This window comes from Ptychodera flava (assembly GCF_041260155.1).
Source record: "Ptychodera flava strain L36383 chromosome 23 unlocalized genomic scaffold, AS_Pfla_20210202 Scaffold_24__1_contigs__length_23054250_pilon, whole genome shotgun sequence".
Classification (NCBI taxonomy): Eukaryota; Metazoa; Hemichordata; class Enteropneusta; family Ptychoderidae; genus Ptychodera; species Ptychodera flava.
In genome coordinates, this window is record NW_027248278.1 from 13,072,031 (window position 1) to 13,081,797 (window position 9,767).

The following is a 9,767-nucleotide window of genomic DNA, read 5'->3' on the forward strand; positions in this document are numbered from 1 at the left end:
ACACAAAATAAAGTTTGTCACCCACAGTCATTTAGAAAACTGAAACCAACCCTCATATAAGGTCATATGTAAATTAGAGGTGATTGTACACACCTTTAAGCATGTTGAAGCAACCTGTAATCCCAAATAAAACCAACACTTTATTTGAAGGTTGAGTTATACTGGACTTTAATATAAATAATATGTTTTTTAGACGACTGTGGAAGAGACCGCTCTGGTTTCGAAACGTGGGGACAAAGGGTCACGGCTGTCAATGACACATCTGACTACGCCCACGTCTCGCCATGGCTTTCTTTAAAATTAACGACTCGTTTATTAATTTTCACACTGACAGCCAAAACACAACTCACACAGTAAACACACCAAAGCACATACAAGACGAGATGGCTGATGTGTGAAGCCACTTTCCCTTTATTACATAGTCATTAGCAACAATACTTTTATTATACTAAAAGCCCTATACGGAGGAAACTCTCTGTTATTAAGGCCAAAGTGTCCATCCAAAGTAGTGAAAACTTGTTCCAAGTGAAGATAAAGAGTTCCGTGTTTGCAAGCAAGTCTTCTCTCCTGAATCCACATTCAATTCAGTGCCAGTCCAAAATCCTTTATGTAATACTTCATAAAGATTTGGTTACGGCATCTTCCTACCTCTTCCTGCAATAGAAAATTAATGTAAAACTGTTACAAGATAATTAGCATAATACTTATCTGATTGAGTCTTCGATTAAGGTTCCGAGACAAGAAATCGACCTTCAAAGCTAACGATTCCCTGTTGGTTAATAAGCTCAGAATCCCCTAAATTATATAGTTTTCGAAAGCCTAGATATTAGTCTGGTGCCGAAACACAAAACCCAAAAGTTTCGGCCCCACAATGGTCTCTCAATGGTTTCTGTATCTTCAAAGCCTACTGAATCGGGATCTGCATGATGCCACCCTGGCATCCTTGGGAATTTTAATATATTCAAGATGGCCGAATAGATGGCCGCCAAAACATGTAAATGGTAATATCTCAGCTCTATGAAATGTTATCGAAGTGATTTTGTGTCATTTGCCAGGTATAAACAGGGTCAAGGAATTCATTTCTTTCATTGCCCAACATGTGCAACTCTTAATTTGCATAAAAATCCAAGATGGCTGCCAAAATCACCTCCAAAACAGGTAAAATGCCATATCTCAGCTCCATGAGAAGCTGTTGGAGTCATTGTGGCCTCCTTTGCCAGGTAAATGGGGTTAAGGAACTCATATCTTTCATTGCCTTATATGTACAACCCTTAATTTGCATAAAAAGCCAAGATGGCTGCCAAAACAACATCCAAAAACAGGTAAAATATCATATCTCAGCTCAATGAGAAGCTGTTGGAGTCATTTTGGTCTCCTTTGCCAGGTATATTGGGTCAAGCAATTCATATCTTTCATTGGCTGACATGTACAACCCTTAATTTGCATAAAAATTTGCATAAAAATCCAAATACCTGTTTCAGTGTGTAAGAAGTCATATCTCAATACACTATGCCACTGATTTTGGTGTCTTTTGGCATGTTTTACGGGTCAAAAACTGGTATCTTTTGTTTTATTTGCTATAAAATCAACCATGAAAATCTGAAAATTGATGCTTACAACCCAAGATAGTTGCTAAGCTTGTTTCCACAACATATATCAAGGTATATCTTAGCTGAGATTGCATACTAGAGACTAATACATTAAGGGTTCAAGGCTGAAGGATAAGTTTCTTTCGTTATATTAAATGTAAAGTATTTCATTGAAAGCCAAAATGACCACCCAATATCAACTATGGCCACACAAATGGATGCCATAAAACATTGAGTCGTATCTTAATCCACCAAGCATTCTTGAGATCTATTTTGTTGTGTTTGGTCAGGTTTTATTGGCCGCAGGGTTTTCATTGCTTGTATTTCTGAACTGGAAAAAATCTTACTTATCATGGAAGGATTTTATCCTACATTGCCGCTATAATGGTTTTGTAAAACATTACACCGTATCTTAATTTATCCAGCATCTTTGACACAAAGTTGTGTGTGTTTTGGTCTGTTTGAGAGGTCATGGAATTCACATTTCCATCCACATAAATTGTCAAACCATCCATTTAAATTAAATGATAATGAACTGTATCTTTCCATACAACATCAATGGTCATTTTATCATTTGCCAATCAACCACAATAAATGAGCTTCAATTATTCAAGGCGAATTTGCCGAGAATGCATTCGCACTTGCATTAAAGTGACTTGTTTGGTCATCTTTGAGCCAACCTGAGTCATCTGTCTTGTTTATCTTTGCACCAACTTAGTCACTCAGATGACCGCAAGTGGGTGTAGCAGAGGCCTTCTATGAATACCTTTATCATTGCAGGCATGGTTTTCTGATTTGACAATGAAGATACTTGTCTTTTGCCACTTTTGACAACCAGTTTTAATGTCATCCGTCAGACGTTGTACCTTAAGCTTTACAACCGTCATGCTGCAAACAAGTCTCTAGTTTCTGCTATAATGTCATTCATAGGCAGCAGAAATACGAACTTCTTGCGTTTGACACAATTCAGAGCACTTTGAGCAGTTTAATTGCATTACAAACACCAATATTAGTAAGGTGTGAGTTGCATCTTTACCAATCACCTATTTTGATAAGTATGGTCATGTTTTATCCAGTTGCAGAATTTGAATCTCCAGTTATCTGACCTGAAAAAAACTTCCAAGAACATTACAAAAGAGGGAGTTTATCTGATAATGCTAATAATGGTGTCAAAATATTACATCATGTCTCTATTTACTGAGTTGCTCATAAGACAAACTTTTGTGTCTTTTGATACATTTGAAGGGTCAATTGCATATAAACTGTACAATCCAACATATATTAAAAGTGAAGTCAAAACATCATCGATGCCCTAAATAGAGTCGCAAAACAGGCATGTAGCCTTAACATTATCATTGATCATCTTTGAGATTGATTCTTAATATTTGGCCGCATTTTAGGTATCGAGGAACACACTTTTCCCATTACATTAACTGTATGAACTGTTTACGTACCGTTTATCATTTGGTGGCACGTGTCACTATTGTTTACATAACCATCACGTGATAGGTAATTTGCATAACCTTTCAAAAATCGATTTTCCTTATGTTTTGTTCAGTGCTTTGAGATATATGGCTGAAATGTGTTTGAGTACAAGCTGTCCCAGGTATCTTTTAAAGTGTGTCTCAATTTTTTTTAAACTTCTTAAACAATATTTATGCCAGAAAACTTCCGGAGCAGCAAACTTAACCCTGATTGATGTCTTTAAAATTATGCTAAAAAAAACTAAGCAAGATATAAAAAAATCTGAGACACAATTAGAAAAGCGTTGTGACAGCTTGTATTCCAGCAAGTTTGAGTCAGATATTTTGAAGTATTGAGACAAAACATAGGGAATACAGATTTTCAAAAGGTTATGCAAATTACCTGTCATGGTATAGTTATGTAAACACTAGTGACAGTCTGGTTACCAAATTGTTCCCCTATATCTAGGATTTCAGAAAATGTATAATTTAGGGGGTTCTGAGCTTATTAACCACCAGAGAATTGTTAGATTATAAAGGTCAATTTCTTGTCTTGGAACCTTAAGTTAGTGACACTGCATGGCTTACCTGCAGAGTGTAAATTTCTATTGGCTTCTGGACACTTGTGTCATTTACATTTTTCTGCTATAATACCTGACAAAAACCTCTCCACTACATATAATCTTGACAGTAAGCCCAGCAGCAATCAAGATATTTTAATTCATTTCGAGACAGCGGAGCTAAAAAACTAACAATAATACTAAGCATGAGTCTGTCTCTTCTGTGTTATGTTGTGCATTGCACTTCCACTACCGTAACACTTACTTGTGTAAAGTTCACAACAACATCACTGGCAATCAGTCTGGCAAAGAGGAACACAAAGACACCACAATCAAATCCAGTTTTTTGTTGTGGCACCTGTCTTACACATTCTAATGTCCAATTCCATACCGCCGTGTCTTTTCCATAGACTTTTTTCCTCTCAAAGGACAAATCTTCTCTATACGACAAAAATGGTTAAAAACAAAAATGAAAATTAGTACAATGAATAATTTACACAGTCAAAATGTGCAATAACAAATTCTGAAACCATTCAGTTGATGACAATTAAACTCAACAAGCTGAGCATCGCAACGTTCTCCCGCATTGTGCTTGTGCCCTTTTTTAAAGTAAGTTGTACAAGAGTTGATTCCATTTGGAAATTTCTTAATTTTTCTTTATACATTCTCATTTCATATTGGCAATTTCCTTGTGTATACAGGGTGTTCACGTTATCTGTGGCCGTTCAATTCAGATGCCTGACAGGGCACATGGCTGTATACAAAAATGAAATTTCTACTTTTCCTCTTCCGAAAGTAACACCTTCTTTTAGTACCTTGGAAAATCAGAAACCTGAATGTGTAAGATATTCAACCCCTATTGTTTAAAATTGCATTAAATTGAGCATTGGCAAGCTTCATTTTGTCCGACGTGCTGATATTTTGGGGCTATCCGCCATCTAAGACAGTTGCCCATACATTGTGGCTATCTGCTCAATTAAGACAGTTGCCCATACATTGTGGCTATCTGCTCAATTAAGACAGTTGCCAATACATTGTGGCTATCTGCCATCTTAGACAGTTGCCTATACAGTTTGACTCTCTGTCATCTAAGACAGTTGTCAATACATTGTGGCTATCTACCATCTTAGACAGTTGCCTATACTTTCCGGCTATCTGCCATCTTAGACAGTTGCCAATACTGTAATAAGTAATATGTAATATTATGCCACCCTGCAAACTATGCCTATGTATGTGATTTTGAACAGACAAGTTTTTTTGTAAACAGTATCGAAAGAGGGGGAAAATACCATTTTAATTTACATTTATGTAGTAGTCTTGCATTTGCATAAATTGGAATACTTTTTAAATGAATTTTAAATTCCCAAATTCCGATGGAGGCAAGGACACACAAAACAAATAAATTTTAATGTCATAAGTGTCCAATGTAATACAGTATGAGTGAATACTTTTCCTGTAAATAGGGTCACAAAGGGAACTTTGACCAAATCTGTTGACATCTTTCTGTAAGCTTTGGGAAGGTAAGGTTTTTGTTGTGACTACGCTAATGTGTGAAATAGAAACTACGGCAAAGAGAGATAAAGAGAGATAGAAATACTGAAAATCTGAAAAGAATACAGGAAAATGTGGTAAATGCAATTTCAGATATGACTATCAATCCCAAATTGACTCTATTCCTTTTAAAACTGCCTTGATGATGTTGGTGTGGCTGTACCATACGTCACTTTCATAAATTATTCGCTTTGGTTGGCCTTAATAGTGTCATGCATTGACCAAACAGCTTACACACTAAAACTCTTTGCAACAATTAACTAGGTTTTTTATTCAAAAACATATTATGAACAATAGGGCACGTGCATCAAATATGCAGTGTACGCGTTGCTTAGAAGTTATGTCTGTGATTCAGCATATAGCATATAGCATGTAGTGCAGACACTTTCTCTTAAGGTATAGCTGAGATTTCACCTAATTTTTTAGTGAGTACACTTCAACACACTGAACAATTGTTTGTTTACGGTCATGAAAAAATATGTCAAATAAGCAGTGTTTGGCATTAATGGAAACACTTCATTCCTAATTCTTTGGTTGTTTTTTGACAAATAAGTGTTATCTTGATAGAGTATCAGACCATATCATTAACTACGTATAATGAAATGCATTTCTGACATTATTACAGATATTTGGAGCAGCACAAATTTCATTGAGTTGCAGCTCATGGGCCTTAATGGACATATGCTCATTTTGGCTATCTATCATCTCAAATCCTATCACTATCATTTACAATTTTTTTCTCACAGTAATTGAGCTTCGTATAAAGTAAGACATAAGAGACATCACTAAGTGTAACTGATACTAGTTAATCAAGATATCATGTTAGATACAGTAAGCATCAAAGGCTCAAGGTTCATCTAAGTGTCAGACATGAACCGTTACTTCACTTTCCTTAGTAAAACTTACAGATGTAACTTCAGCTGGATTTACCCTAAATTAAAGTACTTTCGTAGCCTGTCAAATATGCCAGTCTATCATCACTCTTTCACAGTTGATCAAGTCCATGTTGTACTTAAATTCCATTTGGCTCTGAATCAGTCAGGCTGTAAAACTACAAGACTTGATTACATAATGATCAATGTCCGGTTTTCAGGTTGGTCAAATCATGGACAGTACAGTTTGAGGTTCCTACATTTTTCCCTCATTGCATGCTGTCTTAGGCATTGCATTTGAGCCTGTTTGTGTGAAGTGGTAAATCGTCTTTTTAGTACAACTCAGATTAGGTAAAATATAATACATCCTACTGACATGGTTATTCATCTCAAACAAAAATTCAAACGTGTAACATGTTTCTCTGGGACATTTTCATATTCTCTCTATGACACGTATGGTCACAAAAGCAGTTCCGGATAGTTGACAATATGCCCTGAGTGACTGTGTATATTTAAATCAAATTAAAGGCATTGAGGAAGAAAAATAAGGCTGAATTAGGAAGCAGTGGTACTTAACTTTTGAATCTGACCTTCTTGAATGAGCCATGACTACCACATTCCTGCTACATGTAATGGTGCTGCGGCTCAACCTATCAGATATAAAAGTTTCTGTGAATGTTACAAACAACCATAGTGTTACTCTTACACTCCTCACACGGGTGTAGTATAAAGATGATTGGGTTTATGGTAAATTGTAACATGATCATGGTCAGTCTGATTCAGAATATCACGACTCCGTCAGAATCTGTGAGTTGTGTCCACTGGCCCCGGGCTGTTTATCTATCACTCTATATATAAGATAAAAATCAAAGGCTTCATTACAGGTGAACTCCTCCAATATGCTTGAATATGTAACAACATCATAGACTTCATAACAAAGTCAATTTTTTCACACTAAAACATCAACTACAAGATAACAGAAAAACAGAAATATCTCGTATCATACCTATCAAAGCGTCGGCTATACCTCATCAACAAGAGCTATGACGGATCTGGAACTTTGAGCTGTCAGTCTGTGTCCAGGGGCCGTCTATTTTAAATACTGTATCTCACTTAAATTTAAATAAACATCACTAGAGTAACTGATATTGCTAATCAATATCAGAGCATGTTACATAAAACTGAAGGTTCAGAGTTCATCTTAATGTATGTCTACTGATTTTTCGTAAAACTTACAGATATTCAGTATTAAATGAAAGAAGTTATTCTCTAAATTCATGTATGTTCGGTGGTTCCAGTCAAACATTCTAGTCAGTCTATCTTCAGGGTCGTTAACATCTTCATTTTATATGACCTCTCCGTCAATGTCCAGGGGCTGTCTATTACTGTATAAGATAACCATCACTGCAGTAACTGGTATCACTTATCCATACCAGAGCACGTTTTTTCAAACTGACGGGTCAGGGTTCACCTTCATGTCAATTGATTTGTCAGTAAAACTTTGAGATACTCGATAATGGCAGAATTTACTCTCGAATTCACATATGTTAAGTAGTTCCAGCCAAACATGGTAGTCAGTCTAACATCACAGTAACATACGTCTTTGTCTTAATTAAAGTATAACTGTCTTCGAGGAAGTCAGGCTAATCTAGATTTCTTGATTACATAACAGTGGTTGTGTCCACTTTTTAAGCGGTTTTGTTCCCACATTAATTAAAAAATTTGAAATTGTGTTGCACAATAATGCTTTACTTGGTCACATTAACTTCCATACCTGTTTGGGATCAGAATAAAACAGATAAAACATTGAATCAAAACATTTTGTTGTTTTCTAGATGACAATTTATAGGTACATGTACGTGATTGTTGTTTAAAATGAAAATGTCAGTATATTCGAAATTGTACATCAATACTATAATTTGCAAATTGAGTGTTAACTATAGTGGTAAGTCTTCCTTGCAGTATGAAAACTGACTGGTTATCAGTGCCGCTGGATAAAAGAAGAATGAACTCAAGACTGGGATAGAGAATAATATTATGCTTGATTGACTTTGAAAGTTGAACCTATCCATGTAGGCACTCAGACCTCAAACTCTCTGGTGGAGATATGCAGTTCGTACAAATCAAGGCAAAAGGATAATTTGAGCGGCAACAATGTAATGTTCTGTAACACTTACCAAGGGTTGTCCTACGAGCCACGGTGGAGTTGACCGCATCCACGGTTGTCGGCTCCAGGATATGCTACGTCCCGTTGGCGCGGTAAAGTCGAGCTGAACTCATGATCAGCTATCCCGGATGTACCGCAAGCCTTGTTGGTCTTCGAGAATTTTCGGAAAACATCGGATCGACGCATAGCAATAACTGGGGCCACTCCAACGTGTGGAGAGACCATGGCAGACAACAAGAAGTTAGAATGACAAGTGAGGAACGACATAATTTACGCCATTTTGATAATCAGTAGATTTCGTTTAACACCTCCATATGTCGGAAATTTTTAACAAAGTTACAAACATCTCTGTAGGCCTACATATAGCCATCCAATCAGAAAAATAGAAAAGTGCATTCTAAAACGTGAGAACAGCCCCTCATGCATGCTACAAAAAGACTTGCCCTCCTTATTAAAAGGAAAGTGGCTTCACACATCACCTATCTTATCTTGTATGGGCTTAAATGTGTTTTGTGGCTATATTGTATTTTGACTGTTCGTGAGAAAACTGAAAAAATAGGTCCATGGCGAGAGATGCATGGGCGTAGTACAACCATGTCCCTTTGACTCCACGTTTCGAAACTAGATCGGTATCTTTCTCAGCTGACAATAAATATAGGTATAGATCTTTCGTATGTTATATTTTGTCGATGTTGTTGATCTCTTATTCGCCTAGCAGGGGGCTCGAATATTATGTTTGGATTGTTTTTTTGTATTTTTGTTTGCGGCCTTGTTCCTAATTCAGTGGACTTTGGCCTTTATCAGTGCATCGCATATGTTTGGATTTCTTTTGTATGAGATGATCGGTTGTTTTTTTTTGAATAATTTCCTTAGTGTTTCGTCCTTTTCTATGTGTTCCCAGTTTTTGCACATGCTGTTTTTTATAGCTTGTGTTCTTACATATATTGGCTGTATTTTGTTGTGAACACAAATGTGTTGTTTGTTTCTTCGTTTGTTCTCTGTAGCCTAAGTTTTGTGGTGTTTTAGTTGCGTAATTCGAGTGACGAGAGATTGTCTGTTGTTTTTAGCCACGTTCGACTATCTTGCATGAAGTGTATTGACTTTTGAAACCAAGTTGTTGTTAGTGTTGCAAGTTTTGGTGTATCTTTGTTTTCGCCTTTCACCTAAGGGGACCCAAGATCTGATTGTTGATGTTTGTATTGTTGTTTATATTTATTAGTTGTGTTGTTGACCATCAAAATTCAACGAACATAGGCCTAACTGTTGTGTTGTTGTTGTTTTTAAACCTAAGGTAGATGTCATAAGAAACGCTATAAGGACACAATCATCGTTTAACTCGATTCAACACTGCCAACTTAATATACTTTTATAGGGAGAGAGCTTCTTTTTACTGGGGAGTACACAGTAAGTGAGGCTACCCATAATGCTCCATGATCTTACACACGGAGATCACTCACTACACTGAAGCAAATTTCTTCTGTACACAGAACAACTCGGTCCATATTTCAAAATTCCGGCAACATAGATCTGATTATCATAATTTTCTGATTTCTCACTGTGAATAA

At 36.4% G+C, this 9,767-nt stretch overlaps 1 long non-coding RNA gene across 1 annotated transcript; it reads right to left on the reverse strand.

Moving 5' to 3' along the window:
* Positions 1-388: 388 nt before the first annotated feature.
* Positions 389-8,497, reverse strand: LOC139124910 (uncharacterized). Its single transcript, XR_011550092.1, has 5 exons — positions 8,213-8,497; positions 7,042-7,809; positions 6,613-6,685; positions 3,878-4,052; positions 389-654 (listed from the first exon to the last, which is right to left on the reverse strand). It is a non-coding gene; the product is annotated as an uncharacterized lncRNA (long non-coding RNA).
* Between the last annotated feature and the right edge of the window lie 1,270 nt (positions 8,498-9,767).